Source organism: Lissotriton vulgaris, chromosome 9 (genome assembly GCF_964263255.1).
Source record: "Lissotriton vulgaris chromosome 9, aLisVul1.2, whole genome shotgun sequence".
NCBI classification, from domain to species: domain Eukaryota; kingdom Metazoa; phylum Chordata; class Amphibia; order Caudata; family Salamandridae; genus Lissotriton; species Lissotriton vulgaris.
Window position 1 is genome coordinate 708,719,350 of NC_141697.1, and position 24,289 is coordinate 708,743,638.

Below are 24,289 nucleotides of genomic sequence, written 5' to 3' on the forward strand. Positions count from 1 at the left end.
ATGTCTTCTTTACATTTCTCTTCAGATCAACCCATATCACACCACCAGTGTGGACAAATACATCCTCAATAACAACCAAATCAACACCATCAGAGGTTGCTGATCACACAAGTCAAACTATTTAAGGTAAAATTGAACAAAAAAACAATTAAAACCAATATTAACTTTCTTTATGCAGTTTTCAAGTGCAAATACATTTGTATGCAAACATTAAATTGCCTAAAAAATAAGAAATTGGAAAACAATAAAAACATTAGTTTTTTGAAATAAATAATGTCAAAATATTTTTCTTGGCAGGGTAATTTTACAAGTACATTTTGAAAGCAAAACATGAAATCATTTTTTTCTTTTTCTTTCAGAACAGAAAAAGTTATAGCACACCACCAATCTGAAGGAGCAAATTGTCCAGAATTCTGAAAACACACAGCATCACCTTCAGAAATTACAATTCACACAACACAGAACACTATTAAAAGGTAACATATGACAAAAATGCAACTCTCTTTAAAAATAACTTTCTTTTCACAGGTATCACTGAAACAAACATTGCAAAGCCAACAAAGCAAAGCCTAAGAAATTCAACCTTTGTTTTAAAATAAAGAAAAATGTAAGCTGTAAAATAATTAATGTAAAACTTTTTGCGCTTGCAGGACAGATTTAAAAAAATATATTCATATACCAAATCACTCTTCTCGTTTTACATACACAGATAAAGTGTGGCAGCAGGAAATCATGTTAACTATATAAAATCAAGCAGGGGAAACAGACTACTGAGTTACAGTGGCTACAGTTATTGTAAGGAGAGATTAACTGAGCCCAGGTGTCAATGGAGGTGTCTGCAGTATTATGCATCCTGTTGCACAGGCAGAGAAGTTACTCTTGGTGACAATGTTGAAAAAAAACAAGCATAACCACTCTGCCTCTGCAATGGATATTGAAGTTTGACAAAAATATTAAACAAATAAAAACACTTGCATCCACCTCTAATGAACCCCGTTGTGAGGAAGGTTTCTCAAAACTACCTATGCATGTAGCTAATTCTATGCCTACTATTGCTAATCTACGTTGTATTATACACAGACAAAAACAGGCAAAAAATCCACAGCGTGTTATACTTCAAACCTACTCAGATATCAACATACCAAAAGAACTAACATTTACTTTACAAATGAATCATTCATTTTGCAAGACAATTAAAACCATCTAAAGCTAATAATAGTTTTTAGCACCCCCGCTACCATGCTAAACCAGAGAAAAGTGATATTTGGATAATAGATGGTACATTTATATTCACCCCCAACCCTTCAGACAAATATACAGTATTTATGCCAACATTACCAATGCCACTGTTCCTTTAGTGTACAGTTTACTGTCTGATACACAAGCTTCAACCTACATTGAATTTTTGTCAGGGATAAAAACTAAAGCTCTAAACAAAAGTCCTACAAAAGTGATTTTTGATTTTGAAATATCTATGAGTAATACCATTAATAAATTATACCCAGAAACCCAAATTCAAGGATGTTTTTACCACTTTTCACAGGCAAATTGGTGAAAAATACAAAAAATATCCTTAGGTGAAGGTTACATGTCAGCCAGTGAAGTACAATATCAACTGAAGAACCTTACAGCCTTATGCTTTGTGCCACCCAACTGTGTAGATGAATACCACACATTAATTACTGATTCTGACTACTTTACGCAAAACAACAAGACATTAGGCCCCTTACTAAATTATTTTGAAGGCACTTGGATTGGCCATCTAAGTAGGTCGGGTCGCAGGAGGAAACCAAGGTTCCCAATTGACTTCTGGAACTGTACAGAACCTGCTTAGAGGATGGCACAAGCCTATTAATGCCATTGAGGGTTGGCACAGCCCCTTCAACAAATATATCAGTAAAACTCACCCATACTCCATATTTTTGGGGAAACCTTGAAGAAGGAGCAAAGTTACCAATAAATGAGAATACGGCAATCTTTAACAGGTAGTCTGATCCCACGTATATCCCGAAAAAGTAAAGAAATGTCAGAATGTCTATTGGTACAAACGCAACAGTTTACATTGTTAGTGGCTTCTGACTACCTGGAAAACATTGCAAACATACTATATTTCTAATACAAACGAACCCATTTTTCTAACTTATTTGTCTGTTTTTATTTAAACAATTAAATTGACTTTTTTTAAATTCTTTTTTTAAATTTATTAGGAATGTTGGAAATCCAACCTGCCGATGTCTTCTTTCTTCAACTTTTGCTGATGTTTCAATTCATCCTGTCACCAAAAGTCTTCTGTACTCCAATAATCTACAATCTTAAACCATAAATCCATACATTTCTAAATGGCCTGATTCAAAAAAGAAAAACACCAGTACCAACAATGTATTTGTGGTTTAAAAAGCTGTGTTAAGTAAAAAAGTTCAATGAAAGAGGAACATTTTCAACAGAAAAACTAAAACATATTTTGAACAAAAAAACAGCAAAACGAATCCATACTTTAATCCACGTTTTCATTCAATTTTTTTTTCTCCAAGTCCAACTTCTTTTCCAAGTTCCAAAATGCATAAGTCCATTAAGAAACAGGTACCAAGAAAAAACAATCTTTCTTCACCCTTTTGTAAGGCCTGCATCCTATCCCATGAATCCTTTTCTGTGGCTGCTAATATGAAAAAAAGCACTGAACAGTACTACATTTTTATTAGATATACTTTTTAAAACTTATTTTGTAATAATCTAAATCCTCCCAACGTAGGCTTAAAATAGCTACCTGCATAGGACAAAAAATGGGTTAAAAAATCCATACATTGTGTTTTACACTAACCACCATATAACTACCTCCCCCCTCTCTCCTTAGAATTAATTTAGCCACCTACAACTCTACATGCAAAATATTAAAAGTTCTTACCTGACCACAGCTCTCCCTTTCATCCGATCTTTACGGCGACGCTCCACCAACTGTAGACGCAGACATTCAACCGCATACGTCAATTCAAATAGTAAAAAAGAAGGACAATTATTATATTTGAATGTAATGAAATTTGTTTTTAATGTTTAAAAAATATTTACAAACTTCAAAATTAAACAAACCTTTTTCAAATTATATATTCACATCTTTTAATAAAAAGTGTTTATTGATTGTCTAAAAATGTATTTATTTGTAACTATTACTATATTCTCATATTTGTTTTACATTGTTAATAAAATATTTTTCAAACTTTAGGAAAGTGTATAGTGCTTCATTTAATATTTTATATGTTCTAATGTTTATTCTACATTATAATCTTGTTTTAAAATATTTGTTGCATTTTTTAAACTTTCCCTTTTAAAAAGTTATTTTTAGATGAATTCCCAGATATTAAAATTAATACCTGAGTATTATTACACGTCCCCACCCATACCCTCTAAATCTCTAACATCCAGTGCATAAAGGATTATGTTACATACCCATACATAATATATATAATATAACTATTTAAAAATCTTAATTTAATCTGTAATTAAATTAATACTCAGGTGATAAAATTAAGACCGGAGTATTAATACACTTCCCCACACATAACATCCTGTCTCCAAAGAATTATATAACAAACTCTTGCATAATATATATATATTAATAATTGTAACTTTTTTTTATTTAAATCTCTATTTAAAATATTAGTTAAGTATTAAAAGTAATGCATTGTAAGTATTAATACACTTCCCCAACCATACCCCTAAATTCAACTATTACATTTTTTGTATTACTTTTCTACATACATTAATACTCAGGTGTTAAAAATAATACTGGAGTATTAATACACTTCCCCACCCATACCCCTAAATTCTAACTATTTCATTTTTTGTATTACTTTTCTACATACATTAATACTCAGGTGTTAAAAAAATACCAGAGTTTTAATAAACTTCCCCACCCATAACTCTAACTCTCTTATATCTCATACCTAAAAAGTTACGTTGCAAATCCAATTGCAATACACATTTTCTTTTTCACTATTCAAAAATTTAAATTAATTCTCGACATAAATCAATACTCAAGTTAAAAAAAATCATACCTGAGTATGTATACACTTCCCCACCCATATCTCCTAAATCCCTTGAATCCCATGTCTAAAGTGTCTTGTTACATACCCATACATAATGTAAAAAAAACCTCAATTTGTTCAAAAAAGTATGTAGTTAAAAATTAAGGTTAAAAAACTAATAACAAACTTTTATAAAAATGTAACAACAAATACCACTTACTTCAACCATATTTGCGTCGTAATGTCATGACTTTTAATGGTACCTGCGTTGCTTGTAATAGCAGGCGTCGTAATGGCATGCATCTTAATGGTACCTGCGTTCTAAGTGATTCATTGAAGTCGAATTAAGTTGTAATGCCTGTGTTGTAATGGTAGTTTCCCATAAATCCCAGGGAAGTTATCCACCTTACTCTTTTCACATTGTCCTATTATATATCAGTTGATCACATTTGGCTGCCTACTAACTGCAAACTAGTCACAATGTGAAACCACATTGTGTAAAAGCCCTTTACTTTAACAATCTTGTTCATACCAAATAAATGGATGCCATTGAATTTAAGACGTTCTCAGCAAAAACACTAATAAATTAAGGCTTTTGCAATTTATTCAACATGATGGAGTTGTTTTGAGACATTATTAGAGGATGAGCTTATATGGTAAGATTGCAATGGAAGAGGTCTTTACACAATATTGTTTTAAATTTTGGCTATGTTATAATTAATAGGCCTACCTATCCTTAACACAGAGAAAAGATCTGGTCACGTTAAAGAGTCATAAAACATGATACAATGCACCATCACTTTATTGGGATAATTCACAAAGGTCGCGTGCACTTGTGAGTAATTTCCAAGGGTGAGCTTACCCGTACACTTTTGAGCAACTTTACTACTTTTGGCTATTAACAAAAGTGTAAAGTTAATCAAAATTGTAAACTTACACGTCTCCACCCCCTGAAGAAGGGGGTGGACCCAGATGTATGCATGTCAGTAACTACAGTCAAAAAGAAATAATAGTAAGTCAAGCATTTCATATGGCCAGCCACTGATAGTGCAACACTCTCTGATACAAAATAATGGAGGTAGGAACGTAAAATAAAACACCATATAAAATAATGTTAAATTGCATTATGGGCCTCATCACGATGTCGGTCAGAAAGCATTTTAACCGACTCCTTGTTGGAATAATTTCTGACCGCTCAGGTTCGGGGAGTCGAACGGACTGACTATGATGTTTCTAAACACTGTTCGATCAGACTACCACTGACTTCAATGCGACCCTGTTTTCTGAATCACAAAATGCTCCCATTGAAGAAAGGGGTGGTTGCAGGAAAACCTTGTACCCTATGGTGGGCACCCAATGGTGCCTGCCACACTGAGCATGTCTGTAAAGAGACATCCAATGGGTACCCCCAGAGGCCCAAACCAGAGACCTCCGTATGAAAGGGGACCTGCTACGTGCTACGTGCCCCCAAAGTCAGTTTCTGACAGCTGTTCCATGTCAGACAAACCGTTTTGGAAAGGCTATCCGAATCCGACATTGTAATATGTCAGTCAGAAACGTGGTCAGCCATGTGCATATCACCCTGGGCCCTACTCTAGTAAGAACAGTCCAGTCTGAACACCAAGCTAAGTGCTCTCTGAATGGGAACACAAGCAACCCAATATCAGTTTCCACCTGATTATGGCTCTTCATTCGAGTGAAGTTTTTTTCCATTGGCACAATAAGCAATGGACCCATGTCAGGGCATTCCCATGCCTACTTAAAGTAGTACACCAAATGAACAAAAGCTGATGGGAGGATGCATGCAATAAGCCTACTGCAATTGCTCATTGCTGCAATCCAAGCTGGCATTCTTTTACCCACCATGCCACCTCAAAGGTGTGGCAGAGACAGGATCGAGAACAGACTAAGATGAGACATAGGCCGCAGGGATACCAATAAGTGGCTGGTATGATGGTGAGTGGTGTGATGTGTAGGATGATACAATAATGACTCTGAATGCAATGGAGATATGACTGAAAAACCATTTAAACAAGTAGCAGCAAACATATTAAAAGATGGCTTTGCAAACAGGTTTAGAATATCATCCGAAGTGGCATGGGGTACCTTCTTGGTGGAAAATTTACATTTGGCAAAAGATAAGCTGGAAATAGTGCGATTGAAACTTATGAAAGAAATACTAAACCTGATCATAGCACAATTGGGAATCATTCTTATAAAATCAAGGGTTGTTTCAGGGTAATACACCACCTGCCTTGCCAAAAAGGGAGCCAATTCAATTAATTTCAAAACTTTATTTGGTATGTTTAAAACAACCATAAAAGTTTACATGAATAAATGTCTGTATGTATTACACGTAAATAGCAAGGCGGTTTATAAAAGATTATACAAAACAATACTCAATATACAATATACAATATAAAAGAGTTAATCATACCTAAATGCACTTAAAATATTTCAAAAGAGGCACAGACTCCCTTAAAACATGTGTTAATTGCATTAATAATTGTCAGGGACTGTCCAGGACTATGTCGGGAACACAGTCAGGGACTTGGGCAAGGACTGGGAGCTGGTTATAAAACATACCCAGAAAGAGGAGTACAGTGCTGCCCAGGATCACACAGGAAGGATCCAAAGGGGAATCCTGTACAAGCAAACAAGGTGGCAAACACTCAAAACATGGACACTCAAGAGGCAGTTTAGCATCCAGAATAACTACACCCAGAATGGCTATGCAAGACACTTATGTATAAAACAACATTAACAATAAAGGGAATGTGGGGTGTAGCACTCAGGAGCTCCACCTGGTAATACTGAAGCTCAGTAAGTTCCTCACCCACAATTGCTGTTACAGATACTGACTGCAAATATCTACATATATGGTATGCATGCAAAGGCAGGGTCTGTGGAGCTGATACCAATGGTGATGTTATAAATGTAACTCAAAGACAATACTCTCAGTGAACAAGAAACACCACCTAGGTAGTCAGCTGTGCCCATGGATCCTGGCGATCAAACAGGAACACGCAAGTCAGTAACAGCAAGGGGTAGAGTGAAACATACGCACAATAGACAAGGAGCTAGCAAGGAGCAGTGCTTACTAGGAAAGGAAGGAAATCAGAGGGCAAATTTGGCAGATAGCAAGGAACAAAAAATACCAGGTAAAAGAAGCAAGACAGCAGGAATAAAAGGCAGTAAATTAGGAACTGGAACCAAAGAAATGGGAAGAAAGCATGGACTGGAAAAGGATATACAGAAGGGGAGGCTACAAGGGTATACTAGAATAGTATTGAATCAGAAGACAAGAAAGCACAGTAGCACTGAAGGCTGTGCTGGAGCAGAAACAAGAATTGAGCAAAAGCTCAAGCGCCAAGTTAGCACTGCAGGCAGTGTTAGTTCATAACAGGAAATTACTATAGCTCAGGCTCTGAAGTCAGGCAGGCTGGACGTTCTGGCTCTGTAGTCAGGCAGGCTGGACGCTCTGGCTCTGAAGTCAGACAGGCTGGACGTTCTGGCTCTGAAGTCAGACAGACTGGAGACTATGACTTTGTAGGAAGGTGAGCTGAGGGCTTGTTCCCTGAATGCAGGCAGTCTGGAGGCTCTAGTACTAATGGCAGGCAGGCTGCAGGCTTGGGCTCAGATGGCAGGCAGGCTTCAGGCTGAATTTCAGAAGGCAGCAGGCCGGCTAAGGACTGCGGAGACTCTGAAAGCAGCAGACCAGCTGATGACTCTGGAGACTCTGAACGCAGCAGGCCAGCTGAGGACTCTGGGGACTCTGAAAGCAGCAGGCCGCTGAGGACTCTGGAGCATCTGAAAGCAGACTAGCTGATGGCAGAGAAGCACAAGGATGACAGACTTTAAATTCAGGGAATGGCGATAGCCCGTGAATAGTGAATTCCCTGTTGTCAATAGTGAAATCTTCACAGTTGTTTGGCAAATTAAAACACGCTGAAGTACTTTCTTCTGGATGACTCAGACTATGACTCGTCTTATGAGTCTCTGATGATCAGACTTCCTTTACATTTTGGCACTTCACATCTCTTAGTCAAAGGAAATAGGTCAGAGATTTCTAGGTTGTGGGAGATGTTTTCAATTTCTTCCGCATTACGAGGTGGTACAAACGCATCAGATCATAGACTAATATAATTTCCGGACTTTTCAATATGAGGTGTGCTAGAAGGCAAGGGAGAAAAAAAGGGGTCAGGATTTTTTTCTTCTCAGTATGGAGGTTGGCTTCAGTCACAACTGTTAAATCAAGAGTGCAGTCTGAATCATAGGATATTGTCACATCAGAGATTATGTGGGGTACAAATTCTGGTTTTGTGTGTATATCAATGGCCTGTGTATGGGTTATCTCTGAGATAGAACTGACATCACCACCAAGAAAAGAAAGCAAAGAGATGCTTTCTGTTTTGTCTAGCATTTGGGGTTCCTGAAAAGTGGAAGGACACATCTCAGATGTACCGCCTAGATGTAATTTAGCACTAGAAGACACAACATCAGATGAGTTATAAAATTGAGAATTCAAACAAATGCTTTAATTAACTGCATTTTGAGACAAGGTACCATGGGTATTCTGATTGGAATCTAGGTGGTGAACCACATTATTATTCACACGTCCACTGGACCAGATCTGAGGAGACCCCAAAATAGAGTGCAATATTTCATTTTCCATTGCTAAGGAGGCTATCATAGACACTGAAAAGTAGTCTTGACAGGGGTTTTAGATTCCCACTTGAACTCAGGGTTATAGTTTTTAACAGAATCTGAAACATTTTATTCTCTTGTTGTAATTCAAGAATCCTAGATGAAATTATATCCTGTGAAGACTGCAGATCTTGCTCTATGAGGATGGCGGTAGACAACAAGCAACAGAGCTACACCCTGGATTTTGTTCAAACTAGCAATTAGCCCCTTGTGTTCTAGTAGACCTTTTCTCTCTTTTGTTGGTATTTAACAAGGCCCCTTTAGTATCTGGGACTTTGATCTTTACTGGACTACAAGGCTGGGTAACATTATTTGAATGGAAAACAGAGGTTATGAAATGCATCTGCTCTTTGTTTGTGTAGTTAAACGTATTTTACAACCACATTCAGCAGGGATCTATGACAGAATTTCGACAGACGGAATTTCGACCTACACAAATATCGGTGTAATTATATCGATTGCAAGAATATCGACGCCCTATGTACAACATGGTAAGTACCAAAATATCGAAAAAATAATATCGATGTTAAAAATATCGTTGTCAAATATATCGATTTTTTTTTGGTTTAAAATAACATGAAAAATACTGTAAATAATACTTATAAATTACTTAAACATATTTAAATATATTTAATAACGGTAAAAAAAAAAATAATACATATTTATTAAAAAAAATAATATTAACAAATCATATATAATATATACTTACTTAACAATAATTACTATTCCCACTCCAGAGGGTGCAACAGTAGAGAAAAAAGTTGGATATCGTAGGGGTAAAAATTACTATTCCCACTCCAGAGGGTGCAACATTAGGGAAAGTGTTGGATAGCGTAGGGGTAAAAATTACTATTCCCACTCCAGAGGGTGCAACATTAGGGAAAGTGTTGGATAGCGTAGGGGTAAAAATTACTATTCCCACTCCAGAGGGTGCAACAGTAGGGAAAGTGTTGGATAGCGTAGGGGTTAAAATTACTATTCCCACTCCAGTGGGTGCAACAGTAGGGAAAACTGACCCTGAACCCAACAAATATCCCTTTACCCAAGAACTGAAAACTGACCCTGAACCCTAAAAATACCCCTTTACCCAAAAACCCAAAACTGACCCTGAACCCTAAAAATACCCCTTTACCCAAAAACTGAAAACTGACCCTGAACCCTAAAAATACCCCTTTACCCAAAAACTGAAAACTGACCCTGAACCCTAAAAATACCCCTTTACCCAAGAACAGAAAACTGACCCTGAACCCTAAAAATACTCCTTTATCCAAAATTAATTAATATTACAATTAAATTACTTCCCACCCTATTCCCCTATAAACCCACAACCCGCTCCAGTAGTAAAATATATAATTTATTTAAAAATATACATAAATTATCCATTAATTATTCAATTATTCAATTAAAATAAATAATTGTCAATTAATATTTAATTGCAAAATAAATTAATCATTAAAAAATAATTATTTAATTACAAATAAATTAATTCCCACCCTATTCCCCTATAAACCCACAACCCGCTCCAGTAGTAAAACATATAATTTACTTAAAAATATACATAAATTATCAATTAATTAATCAATTAATCAATTAAAATAATTCATTGCCAAATAATATTTAATTGCAAAATAAATTAATCATTAAAAAATAATTATTTAATTACAAATAAATTACTTCCCACCCTATTCCCCTATAAACCCACAACCCGCTCCAGTAGTAAAACATATAATTTACTTAAAAATATACATAAATTATCAATTAATTAATCAATTAATCAATTAAAATAATTCATTGCCAATTAATATTTAATTGCAAAATAAATTAATCATTAAAAAATAATTATTTAATTACAAATAAATTACTTCCCACCCTATTCCCCTATAAACCCACAACCCGCTCCAGTAGTAAAACATATAATTTACTTAAAAATATACATAAATTATCAATTAATTAATCAATTAATCAATCAAAATAATTCATTGCCAATTAATATTTAATTGCAAAATAAATTAATCATTAAAAAATAATTATTTAATTACAAATAAATTACTTCCCACCCTATTCCCCTAAAAACCCACAACCTGCTCTGGTAGTAAAACATATAATTTACTTTTATATTTTTTTTATTTATAAAAACATATTAAACACATAATATAACAATTAATTTAAATACTTAACTAAAATTTCTAACACATATTAGTAAATCGAAATTACTTACATCGATATATATGCTATCGATATAAGTAATTTCGATATTACTTACCTTAGGGTCGATATTCTGGCCATCGATATTCTGGACATCGATATTCTGTCCCTTCGATATTAGCAACTCGATATAAGTGTAAGTCGAAATTAAAGATTCGATATTTTGACTGTGTACCATTCAGCAGACATGCGAGAATCAGAATTCCTGTTCAGCAACCTGAGTAAGGTATTATTCTCCTTTTCCAATGCTGACACAGACATTGAATCTGGATCAGAACAGAATATTAGGTCAGGGTCTGGAAAAGAGGTGTTTGAGAGCCAATGAGTAAAATATTCAGAACGTAAATGTCCATTTCACATAAGAGGATTCATTGTTTCAGGACTAGGGTGAACATTCTCAAAATATGAATTAGACACTAAATGCCTCTCATTGTTGGGCAATGGTAAACTGCCCTGAACAAACTTAAATGATGCAATGGAGTGTTTCTTTCTTAAACCTCTCATTATGACACCAATATTTTCGCACAAATGTAATTGAAAAATGATAGCTAACTGAATGCAAAGAAACCTCATTTATAGGTGATAGGGTACACTGAGATGCACTATAGGATACAGAGCGATGGGCGGACACTGAGATTTAGACGACTATTGTCTGGTTTTCCCAATAGATGGGCCTGATGAGGGATAGACAATATTTATTCTGCAAGTACTCTGTTTAACTGCTTTGAACGTTGAGTTGGAACTAATGCCTTTCCACAAGCCTCGAAGGCAAGGGGATGTGGGATGTATTATGTGCCTACTGTGAATGAATAAAATCTGTTTACAAAAAATAAAAGTGACCTTGGAAATGTGGGTTGGACATTCTGTCAGGGACTGTCCGGGACTGTATCAGGAACACAGTCAGGTACTTGGGCAAAGACTGGGAACTGGGTATAAAACATAAACAGAAAAAGGAGTACAGAGCTGCCCAGGATCACACAGGAAGTCCGAGGAGAAAAAGGATCCAAAGGGGAAGGCTGTACAAGCAAGCATGATGGCAAACACTCAAAGGAAGAGTACTCAAGAGGCAATTTAGCATTCAGAATAACTACACCCAGGATGGACGTCCAGGACACATATATAAAACAACATTAACAATAAAGGTAATGTGGGGTAAATTACTCGCGCACTCCACAAAGTAAGATTGAAGCTCAGTAAGTTCCTCACCCACAATTGCTGTTACAGATACTGACTGTAAATAGGATATGCATGCAAAGGCAGGGACTGTGGAGCTGATACCAACGGTGATGTTATAAATGTAACTCAAAGACAATACTCACAGTGAACGAGAAACACCACCTAGATAGTCAGCTGACCCACAGATCCTGACGATCAAACAGCAACACGCAAGGCTGTAACAGCAAAGAGGTAGAACTAAACACAAGCACAATAGACAAGGAGCTAGCAAGGGGGAGTGCTTAACAGGAAGGAAGGAAATCACAGGGCAAACTTGACAGAAAGCAAACAACAGACATACAAGTTAAAAGAAGCAAGACAGCAGGAATAAAAGGCAGTAAACTAGGAACTGGAACCAAGGAAATGGGAAGAAAGCAGGGACTGGAAAATGATATACAGAAGGAAAGGCTACAAGGGTATACTAGAATAGTATTGAATCAGAAGACAAGAAAACACAGTAGCACTGAAGGCTTTGCTGGAACAGAAACAAGAATTGAGCAAAAGCTCAAGAGCCAAGTTAGCACTGCAGGCAGTGTTAGTTCAGGAACAGGAAGTTACTATAGCTCAGGAGTCAAGATAGCACTGCAGGCAGTGCTAGTTCACAGAAACAGAAAATAGCTACAGCTAGGAGACAAGGAGTCAAGAGAGCACTGCAAGCAGTTCAAATCAGGAACAAGAAATGACTGAACGTCAGGAACATAAACAAAGAATAACTATGCCTCAGGAACTCAGTAAACAAGGTAGCATTGCAGGCAATGCTAATTGTGGCACAAGGAATAGCAATTGCTCAGGAATCAAGGAACAAGGATTAACTATAGCTCAGGAATCAAGGAATATCAATAGCTCTTTGAAACACTGGAAACAAGGAATTGTAAAAGCTCAGGAAGCATTGGAAACAAGGGTCGTTCACACCGGTTCACAGCTACAATGACCAACCCTGGGCTGAAGGGAGCTGGGGCTTAAAAGAGCTCATAGTACACATGCACATCAGATGTGAGCAGGCTAGCAGCAGCCAGCCACAAGTGAGCTGAATTCCTGCACCCATCCTTGGCCTGCAGGGGTGGAGACAAAGCAGTGAGCACGGAATTCTATCTAACAAATTGTCAAACATTAGCAGGCTGGCTTCAAGCATGAGCTGGCTGGCTTTCAAAAAACCTGGCCTGGATTTGGAATGGATGTCAATTCCCAGATAGTGACCAAATGGATGGAAGTCAGGATTAAGCATGGGCGGAAAATCCGTTACGCTCGCGGATTTTGCGGATTTTCGGTAAATTCGCAATCCGCGAGATTCGCGAATTTCCCGCAAAATCCGCAAATTCGCACGCAGCGGATTTTTGATACAATTTTGCGGCGTGCGGTGTAAGTTCGCAATTGCGAACATGTAGGTGCGGCGGGCAGCAACAATCTGGCACTCGCGAAATTACAAAAATTGCAATTCCGCTCAAGAAATCTACTAGCAAGCAGCATAGACCTTCTGAAAATGATTATTTTTATCAGAATAACTCCTCAGGTTGACATTTGCCTGCACTTTTTTTTAGATTTGAGGCCTTTTGATTTTCTTTGGATAACTTTTGGATTAGAAATCAACTTTCTCATATAAGCTTGGTGGGGCATTAAAGTTGCTGTAATGCTGCTCTGCAGAAAAACGAGTTTTGCAAAAGTGAAAGCAGGTTCAAAAGTTCAAACTCATCATTAGTAACCGTTCCCTGTAGTGCTTCCCGACAAGGGCCCCTCCAGAGTTCAGTTGCTAGTTGCAACAATTGTATGACCCTGCTCTGACCCTCACAGCAGGCTCATAGAATAGCTACAAGTAGGCCACAAAGGTCCTGGGAAAAAAAAATTGCACTGCAACAGAAAGCAAATTACAGATAAGGATGCCGGTGCCAGACTGGAATTTTAAAACAGTGACACATTAATAAATCAACCCCAAATTAATTCATGTCAGTTGAAGCAGGCAGGTGTGCTTGCTTTTTCCCCCCATAATCTACAGTGATGATGAACCAGAGGGTGGCATAAGGAATTGATGTACCAGAGGGTGGCATGGGTAAAACAGAGGGTGGCAGGGGTGAAACAGAGGGTGCTGGGAACCTATGATAATGAACCAGACGTAGAAACAACTTAATCGTGACCGTTGCGAGCCGACATGTAAGTTCGCGATTGCGAACTGTTACAAAACCCTTGCGAACTGTCAGAAATCCTTGCGAACTGGCAGAAATCCTTGCGAACACAAAAAAAAAATCCGCAAATTCGCGAGAATTCGCGGATTTTGCGGATTGCGAGTTCGCAAATTCGCAAAATTCGCGAACGCCAGATTCGCAAAATTCGCCCATGCTTAGTCAGGATATGCATGCAGGTGAGTATCTGAAAGCTTATTAGAACACAGGAAAGTCACACCCAAAAAAACCCTCTGGTGGTGGGCAGCGAATCATGACAATAATAAAGAGTGCTTTATTAAGACAAACCCTGGTATCCTTTATTTCAGATGGACATTTTAAGACAGCTATATGCGATGGTTCATCATCTTCATACTGCAACTTTCATTCCGCATACCTTCAGTCCGCATACCATTATAATGAAAGTACCATCAGTCCGCAAAATTTTAAAACGCATGCCATTATATCCTATGTGCTTTTACCACGCATGCTTTTACAACGAAATTCGTTGTAAAAGCATGATTGGTAAAAGCGCATGTTTTTAATATTTAGGTGTAAGGTAAGTATATGGTTTTAGTTTGGGGTGTTGGGGTATATGTTTTAGGGGTTCAAGAGTATTTTAAGGGTGTGTTTGAGGGTGTTGGAGTATATGTTTTAGGGGTACAGGGGTATTTTAAGGGTGTGTTTGGGGGTATTGGGGTATATGTTCTAGGGGTACAGGGGTATTTTTAGGGTTCAGGGATAGGTTTGGGGGTTGGGTGCAGGGTTCAAGAGTATTTTAAGGGTGTATTTGGGGGTGTTGGGGTATATGTTTGAGGTATATGTTTTAGGGGTACAGGGGTATTTTAAGGGTGTGTTTGGGGTATATGTTTTAGGGGTACAGGGGTATTTTTAGGGTTTAGGTAAAGGTTTGGGTTTAGGGGTACAGGGGTATTTTTAGGGTTCAGGGCTAGGTTTGGGATTTGGGGCACAGGGATATTTTTAGGGTTCAGGGATAGGTTTGGGTTTTGGGGTACAGGGGTATTTTTAGCGTTCAGGGCTAGGTTTGGGGTTTGGGGTACAGGGGTACTTTTAGTTTTCAGGGATAGGTTTGGGTTTTGGGGTACAGGGGTATTTTTAGGGTTCAGGGAAAGTTTTGGGTTTTGGAGTACAGGGGTATTTTAGGGTTCAGGGCTAGGTTTGGGTTTTGGGGTACATGGGTACTTTTAGGGTTCCGGGCTAGGTTTGGGGTTTGGGGTACTGGGGTATTTTTAGGATTCAGGGATAGGTTTGGGTTTTGGGGTACAGGGGTATTTTTAGGGATCAGGGCTAGGTTTGGGTTTTGGGGTACAGGGTTATTTTAGGTTTTAGGGGTAGGTTTGGGTTTTGGGGTACAGGGGTATTTTTAGGGTTCAGGGATAGATTTGGGTTTTGGGGTACAGGGGTATATTTAGGGTTCAGGGCTAGGTTTGGGTTTTGGGGTACAGGGGTATTTTTAGGGTTCAGTGCTAGGTTTGGGGTTTGGGGTACAGGGGTATTTTTAGGGTTCAGGGATAGGTTTGGGTTTTGGGGTACAGGGGTATTTTTAGGGTTCATGGATAGGTTTGGATTTTGGGGTACAGGGGTATTTTAGGGTTCAGGGGTAGGTTTGGTTTTTGGGGTACAGGGGTATTTTTAGGGTTAAGGGGTAGGTTTGGGTTTGGGGTACAGGGGTATTTTTAGGGTTCAGGGATAGGTTTGGGTTTTGGGGTACAGGGGTATTTTAGGGTTCAGGGGTAGGTTTGGTTTTTGGGGTACAGGGGTATTTTTAGGGTTCAGGGGTAGGTTTGGGTTTGGGGTACATGGGTATTTTAGGGTTCAGGGGTAGGTTTGGTTTTTGGGGTACAGGGGTATTTTTAGGGTTCAGGGGTAGGTTTGGGTTTGGGGTACAGGGGAATTTTTAGGGTCAGGATGGGTTATTGTTAAAGGGTGCGGGGGTATTATAAGGAGTACGGGTGGGTTATAATTTTGGGGTACAGGGGTATTTTAAGGGACCAGGGTTGGTTATTTTTTAGGGTTTATAGGGTAATTAAAAAAAAAAATATATATATATATATATAAATATTACCTACTGGTGGTCGCCAGTAGGTATATATAGTTAGGATTTTTTCTCTATGGGACTTTTGAAAATTATATGTCTAATAACTTTAGAGTTTGTGGACAGAATCGGCTGAAATTTTCAGGAAAATGGCACATTTTGGTTCTGAGCAGCCCCTAAAAATTTGGGGGGGTTTCATCAAGGGGGGGCCGAGAAAAAAGGGGGGTCCCAAAACGCGTTTTTGTCATTGAGTTTTCCATAGGGTGTTTGGCCTCACTTTTAGCTCGAACGGCTGAATGGATTTGCACAAAACTTGGCAAAATTGTAGGGACTGTTAGCCCGATGTGCCTTTGCTGGGTCTCAATTTATGTACTCCAGTGGATTTTGAGAAATTAATGTTTTAAAAAACAGATATATCTGTGACAGCGTCCCGGGTAGCGCTCCGGTTCGCGTACTTTTCGCGTAACGGAACTTTGCGAAGCGAAGCTGATTGGCTCTACGGTGTCTGTCAACATTCTAAACAGTCCGGAGCGGCCGCCATCTGGTCTCTTGGTAGGATCGAGAGACAAGAGGAGGCCAAAACGAAGGGGGAAATGAAGGAAAGGGGGCAAGGTAGACCCCTTCTGACCCCCTAGGATTGATGAGGGGGATATTGAAGTGCCCCGCGGGGCAAAAAAAAAATTCGCGATTTTTCGCCGTAGAGACGTGTCCCGGTACGCGAACCGGGCAGCTAACTGGGCAGCTAACCGGCAGCGTAACGGGAGTCCGAGGAGAAGCTGATTGGCTGTCAACATTGTAAACAGTCTGGAGTGGCTGCCATCTTGTCTCTCTGTTTGAAAAAAACGAAGGGGGAAATGAAGTTAAGGGGGCAAGGTAGACCCCTCCTGATTGATGAGGGGGCTATTAAAGTTCCCCGCGGGGCAAAAGAAAAAAAAATTGCAATTTTTCGCGGTAGAGGCACTTCCCAGTACGCCAACCGGGCAGCTAACCGGCAGCGTAACGGGAGTCCGACATCTTGTATTTTTTGAGCGTCCACTTTGCGTACCGGGTAGCGTTTCGGTAAGCGTAACAAGGGGAAAACCAAGAGAAACAGTAAAATAAAAGTTAAAGGAATAGATTTCCACCAAACTTGGCAAAATTGTAGGGACTGTTTGTTTGATGTGCCTTTGCAAGGCCTCAAGATATGTGCACGTGTGGATTTTGTCTAATTAAGGTTAAAAAAAAATATATATATCTGTAAGCGTGCTCCGGCGCGCTTACGTTACGGGTTTTGTTTGCGCTGCAGAGCCGATACGTCACGTGTATGCGACGCGTCATGAGGCGTCTCACGTGGCTACGTGATATGTCATGTAATAAAGAATATATTTTACAGCTATAGATATTAGCTTTTAAAAAACCAATGAAATTCACTGAAAAAACCATAGGTTATAGACCATATATAGTTAGGAATTTGCATTTACAAAACCTTGAAAATTCACTGAAAAAACCATAGGTTATAGACCTTATATAGTTAGGGATTAGCATTTACAAAACCTTATTTTACTCGCACAAAACCATTGAAATTCCCATATATAGTTAGTTGCACTAACTATATATCGCGCACCCGCAATCCACTGCTGATGATGTCACATATTACATCATTCATGACATGGTCAGTGACATCACTGATGACATCACTGATGACATCTCAAATGACATCACTGATGACAACACCCAGTGACTGTATATTTCTGTAAAGTTAAAATATGTCTTACATATTGAAGAATGAGTGGATGTATAAGTGTCTGGATGAAGGATTTAGTAGGTGCATGACTGACTGTATGAGAGAATGATTAAATGTGTCTCACTGAGTGCATGGGTTAGTGACTGAACTGTCTTATTTTGTGCATCATTATATATGTTGTTCTGTAAACTGCTGCATGTTTAAATCAGTAGCTATATGAGTAACTATATGGGTTATTGAATGGTTGCCCAAGTATTTGTATGGGAGACTGAGTATGTGTGTGGGTGGCTGGGAGGTGTATGACTCTGTGCATAAATGTGTGAGCAGTTGATTCACTAGATGTATGGGTTCAAAAGTGCCCGTGGAAACAGCTGTATGGGCGGTTGACTGTGTGCATGAGTGTATTGGTGAGTGAATGGATATCTCAGTGCTACATGTCAAAGTAAGTACATATGTAAAACACAGTCCATGTGAGAGTTGACATATATAAATAACTGTGCATAAGAGCCATTGAATGTGTGAGTGGCTGTATGGATCATTGTGAACTTGTATCAGGGATTGTATAAGAGAGTAAATATGTGTTAGTATATGTTTGAATAAGTAAGGTGTGTATAACTGTATAGTTGAGGAAATGGAGGTGTGATTGATTTTTGCATGACTGACTAGGTGTGTGAGTAACTTCATGGATAAGTGACAGTCTGTGAGTGTCTGTTTATACTGATTGTATCTAAGGTTATACTAGAGTCTGAAGATGTTCATTGTATTATCACATAAATGATATCATCAGTGATGTGATCAGTAATGCCAAATGAGATGTCATCAGTGAAGTCATCAGTGATATCAATTGAGATGTCATCAGTGATGTCATCAGTGATGTCATTTGAGATGTCATCAGTGATGTCATCAGTGATGTCATTTGAGATGTCATCAGTGATGTCATCAGTGATGTCACGGACCATGTCATGAATGATGTAATATGTGACATCATCAGCAGTGGATTGCGGGTGCGCGATATATAGTTAGTGCAACTAACTATACATGGGAATTTCAATGGTTTTGTGCGAGTAAAATAAGGTTTTGTAAATGCTAATCCCTAACTATATATGGTCTATAACCTATGTTTTTTTCAGTGAATATATATATATATATATATTCACTGAAAAAACCATAGGTTTCACACCAGTTATAGTTAGCTGGAAATTTTACTGACATAAAACCATTGAAATTCCCACATTATAGTTAGTTGGACTCACTATAACTTGCGCGTGTAATGCACTGCTGATGACATCACATATTACATCACTCATGACATGGTCAGTGACATCACTCATGACATCACTGATGACACCATCCTTGTGAATGTGTGTCTTTCTGAAATATAAATATGTTTTAAATATGTACATGTAAACATTGATTGAAGAATAAATGTTTAAATAAGTGTCTAAATGGATTTTTTTTTTTAAATTAATTGGTTAACTGGCTTATTAAGTGTATCTCAGTGAATACATATATTAGCGAATAATGTTTAAAAATTTAAATATATGTATCAGTGTTTCGTTTACTGTATAAGTGGCTGCATGGGTTGCTGAGTAGCTACGTGTGTGTATATGGGTTATTAGATGTTTTTTTAGTATCAGTATGAGTGTCTGTATGGTTTGGTGGGGGTGTTACTTAGCACATAGATGTATCAATGACTGACTCACTGTTTGTATGTTTTTTGAAAACAGCATATGTGCAGGACTGTATGAGTGGATGAGTGGGTATATGTGTGTGTTAGTGATTGAATGCCTATCTCACTAGTGTGTTTATCAGTAACAAGATATATTTTAATCTAGTATATGTGAGTATTGATGAATATAAGTCAGTATGTGTGAAAGTGAGAGATTGTAAGAGTTCCTGTTTAAATAAGTATGTGTTTTTATAAGTGATTGTTTAAAAGAGTACATATGTGTAAGTTTCCTTAGAAGTAAGGTGGTAGTTTGTGTATATCTGTATATGCAAATAAATGGATGTTTATTAGTTTATTTGCATATGTGAGTATATGTGTGAGTAACTTTTTGATGACTGTCGGTGTGTAACAGGATGAATAAGTGTATCACTACATATGATGAGTGAGTATATGTATGAATGACTATATAAAACTGTTGGTGAATGTGTGAATGTGTACATAGATGGTGAAATTACTGAATTGGTTGTTGTAACTGGTATGGGTATATCCACTTTTTTGAAAATGTTAGTTTCTATTTTTGAATATGTGTTTCAAGGGTTACTTTACAGTGAAAGGAGATCAGTCACTGTGTCACAAGGATGGTGTCATCAGTGATGTCATGAGTGATGTCACTGACCATGTCATGAGTGATGAAATATGTGATGTCATCAGCAGTGCATTACACGCGCAAGTTATAGTGAGTCCAACTAACTATAACGTGGGAATTTCAATGGTTTTATGTCAGTAAAATTTCCAGCTAACTATAACTGGTGTGAAACCTATGGTTTTTTCAGTAAATTTCTTAGGTTTTTTAAATGCTAATTCCTAACTATAACTGGTGTGGAACCTCTGTTTTTTTTAGTGAATTTCATAGGTTTTTTAAATACTAATTCCTTTCTATATCAAGTTTCTAACCTTTTTTTTCTTTTACAATTTGCTGTTTTGTGTAAGTATTCATTTTTTTTTTTTTATATATATATTTTTTTTCTTTTGCGCTCTGGGTGCACGCTCCAGTAAGCTCTCCGGTAAGCTTTCCGGTAAGCTAACCGGTGAGCTCACCTGAAAGCGCACCCAGAGCGCTACTTTCGTTCGTGAAAAAAAAATATGAATGACAAGTTAATAATAATGCAAAACATTACGTACCATACAAATAAAATCATTTTTTTTTAAAAAGGAAAATGATTATGCTTTTCCGTAAAAGTTTGATGACGTCACTTCGGCGCGCAACGTAAGTGCCCTCGGAAGCGCCTACGTTCGCTCGCGTAAACGCACCCGGAAGCACCTACGTTCGCGCCACGTTTGCGCCCCGGAAGCGCCTACCTTCGCGCCGCGTAAACGCACCCGGAAGCACTCCGGAGCGTGCAGCGTAAGCGCGTCGGGTCATGTGACCTTAAAATAACACTTTTCATAGGTTGCTAACAGTTTTTTTTTACAAAGAATGAAGTCCCCACCCATTTCCTTCAGTTCTTCTTTCACTTTTGTGACTGAAAGACCTGCCTTTTTGCTCCAGGATATTTCTTGGTTTTTCAATGGCTGCCAGACAATCCAGCAGTGAGGATGAACCAGAATTCATCAATGAAGAGCCTCCTCAACGAAAAGTTAAGAAACATTTCATTTGGAAATTTTTTATAATCCCACGTGGACTAAAAAAGGTAAATACTCCAAAAGTGCAGTGCAAGATCTGCAAAGAAGAGCTGTCACGAGGAAACCCTTTGAAAAAGTACTCTTTTGGGAACTTCACAATGATCTGGCATGTGGAGAGGAAGCACCCCCAGAATTTTGCCCGAGAAAGTGTCAGGGCTCTGGCACAAGAAGTTCCCAGTGATGGGGCCTCTACATCCACCGGAGGAGCAACTTCTTCTGGGAGGGGGCAATCACAGGAGCAGGTGCCAAACATTCAACCTGCATTTAACCATGGTGTCCTCAGATGCAGATACTGCAATCAACTCCTCACCTATGGGGAGCAAAGTGTCCAGCTCATGGTTCGAGCATTGGAGAACCATCGCTGCACTTCCCACCCCTAATTTTTTTTGTTTTATTTTGCTCCTGTTGAGCAGTTTGCATTCCCTGTTTTTGTTCCTGTTTTGAAAAAAGAAGAAAACCAAAAGTTCTTTTCAGAACTACCTCCAATTCTCATCAAAGAGCTATATTCTTAAAAAATGAAAAAGAGTAAGTGAAATAGAGTGCATTGATAATTGAAAGGAGAATGAGTAAGAAAGAACAGAAAGGTATGAGAGGAAAAAAGAAGTGAAGTAGGAGGACTGAAAGAAGGTGAGTGTTAGGAAAGAAAGTTATAAGAAGAAGAGTGAATATGGGGAATATTGTAATTCAATGAAAATGTTAAAAAAGAACAGGAGTGTTGAAGGATAAGAAAAGATGCATTGCTGGAGTTGAAGGCAGAAGGCCTCAGTTATGAAGCCATGCGTCACTTTAACGCCACCAAAGCATCACTTTTTGTGACACAACATTCCAATAAAAAATGCACCTTATTTATTCATATTTACAAAGTGGCGTTTCTTGGTAAATACATCTCTTTGTAAACCCCTGTGCCACATTATTCCTACGTCAGGTGTAATGTATGCAAAAGGGACGTATTGACGCAAGAAAGGGTCGTAGAGGTGACACAGTGAATAAACTGGAGGCCTCATTTCTGAAAAGTGACGCATCGCTAGGTGAAAACAGCAATGCATCACTTTTCTGTGCGCACTTCTTACGACATTCCAGATGTGTCATATTTAATGTATGACGAATCATGTCGCAAGGAGTTACAGATACGTCAGTATTTCTGACGTATCTGTAAACACAAAAGTGACGCATTGCTGGAGTGCGTCACAAAAGTGACGCAACTCCAGTAATGCGTCCTTTCACATGGGCAAAGCACCATGTGAAAGGTCTTGCATCAGTCTTTCACCTGCTGTGAGGCAGGCGCAAGATTTTGACGCAACAGCATCCTAAAAGTGACGCAGTGAAATCTCATATATTTCACTGCGTCGCTATTACCAAGCTTTTTGCGGGGGAACGCCCCCTCTGCATACATTATACCTGACGCAGATATAATGTGGCGCAGGGTTTTAAAAAGTGACCAATCTACCTAGATGCGTCACTTTTTAAATATAGCGCAACAAGGCGCATTTTTTTACACCGCTGGTGCGATGCGTCACTTTTCTGTGCGCACTCCTTACGACATTCCAGATGTGTCATATTTAATGTATGACGAATCATGTTGCAAGGAGTTACAGATACGTCAGTATTTCTGATGTATCTGTAAACACAAAAGTGACGCATTGCTGGAGTGCGTCACAAAAGTGACGCAACTCCAGTAATGCGTCCTTTCACATGGGGAAAGCATCATGTGAAAGGTCTTGCGTCAGTCTTACACCTGCTGTGTGGCAGGCGCAAGATTTTGACGCAACAGCATCCTAAAAGTGACGCAGTGAAATCTCATATATTTCACTGCGTCGCTGTTACCAAGCTTTTTGCGGGGGAACGCCCCCTCTGCATACATTATACCTCACGCAGATATAATGTGGCGCAGGGTTTTAAAAAGTGACCCATCTACCTAGATGCGTCACTTTTTAAATATAGCGCAACGAGGCGCATTTTTTTACACCACTGGTGCGATGCATCACTTTTCTGTGCGCACTCCTTACGACATTCCAGATGTGTCATATTTAATGTATGACGAATCATGTCGCAAGGAGTTACAGATACGTCAGTATTTCTGACGTATCTGTAAACACAAAAGTGACGCATTGCTGGAGTGCGTCACAAAAGTGACGCAACTCCAGTAATGCGTCCTTTCACATGGGGAAAGCACCATGTGAAAGGTCTTGCGACAGTCTTTCACCTGCTGTGAGGCAGGCGCAAGATTTTGACGCAACAGCATCCTAAAAGTGACGCAGTGAAATCTCATATATTTCACTGCGTCACTATTACCAAGCTTTTTGCGGGGGAACGCCCCCTCTGCATACATTATACCTGACGCAGATATAGGGGCCGATTAGGATGGCGGACGGAAACGTGCTCCGTCCGCCGTGGAAGGTGTCAAGATACTCCGGACCTGGCCGCGGAAAAACCGCATTAGCGATTAGGATCAAATGTGACCGAAACGCCGACCGCGGCGGACGGAGCACAACAATCCCCGTCCGCGGCGGTCGAAGTACAGCTGATTCCGCGGCATGCGGACGGAACCCACAAAACACCGACCGCCGCGTACGCACATGACCAGGAGAACAACAACCTCCCCCGTGATACCTGCGTACATTCCGTGTCCGCAATTAGGATAACTCCACAAGTACCCCGGTAGTCACCGCGATCCACGTCCGCGGCGGTAGCAATGCAATGAGAAACGGGGCACCACAGCGGAAGTCCAACATCCCTACAGTCATTCAAATGGCATACATACCGACAGAATCCATCACCAAACACAGCAAAATGGACGACAACCCACCTGACACAACTAAACCAAACACAAGACACAATTACCCACCCCCAAAAACTGCA